The following is a 532-nucleotide window of genomic DNA, read 5'->3' on the forward strand; positions in this document are numbered from 1 at the left end:
GATTCAATGTTGAGCTAATGCCACAGAAAGACATTTCTCCAGCTGCTAGACAGCAAGCCTTATCTAGACATGGAGGACAGTCTCCTCGTGGAGGACAGTGATATGCAAAGTGTTCAATCTTTGTTGACACAATTAGAAGAAATTATTGTTCATATCTTTACCAATGTCAAACTAAGAAGAACATGTGCTTTGTGTTGTTCTTCCACCGACTGACACATGAAAAATAAGAGGTCACACATGGCTCGTTGGTCTAGGGGTATGATTCTCGCTTTGGGTGCGAGAGGTCTCGGGTTCAAATCCCGGACGAGCCCTGGTGTTTAACTGTATTCCATTGGACACCAACTCCTTGTTGTTGACACTTTTCAGTTCCTCTCTAACTACCACACAGCTTTACAAAGCTAACAAAGTTCTATTCAGACCCAATCCAGAGCAGTTGTTCCACAGTAACACCTGCAGGAGGACGTCATCACCCAGTATGTGACCTGCACTGTGAGCTGTAAAGGCTGCTCCATACTCCGCGAGACAAAGAGCG

The 532-nt window shown here is 45.1% G+C and overlaps 1 non-coding gene across 1 annotated transcript; it reads left to right on the forward strand.

The window, feature by feature from the left end:
• The first annotated feature begins 239 nt into the window (after positions 1-239).
• trnap-ugg (transfer RNA proline (anticodon UGG)) lies at positions 240-311 on the forward strand. The gene has a single exon. It is a non-coding gene; the product is annotated as a tRNA-Pro (tRNA).
• Positions 312-532: the final 221 nt, after the last annotated feature.

The sequence above is a fragment of the Parambassis ranga genome, unplaced genomic scaffold (genome assembly GCF_900634625.1).
Source record: "Parambassis ranga unplaced genomic scaffold, fParRan2.1 scaffold_27_arrow_ctg1, whole genome shotgun sequence".
In the NCBI taxonomy this organism is placed as follows: domain Eukaryota; kingdom Metazoa; phylum Chordata; class Actinopteri; family Ambassidae; genus Parambassis; species Parambassis ranga.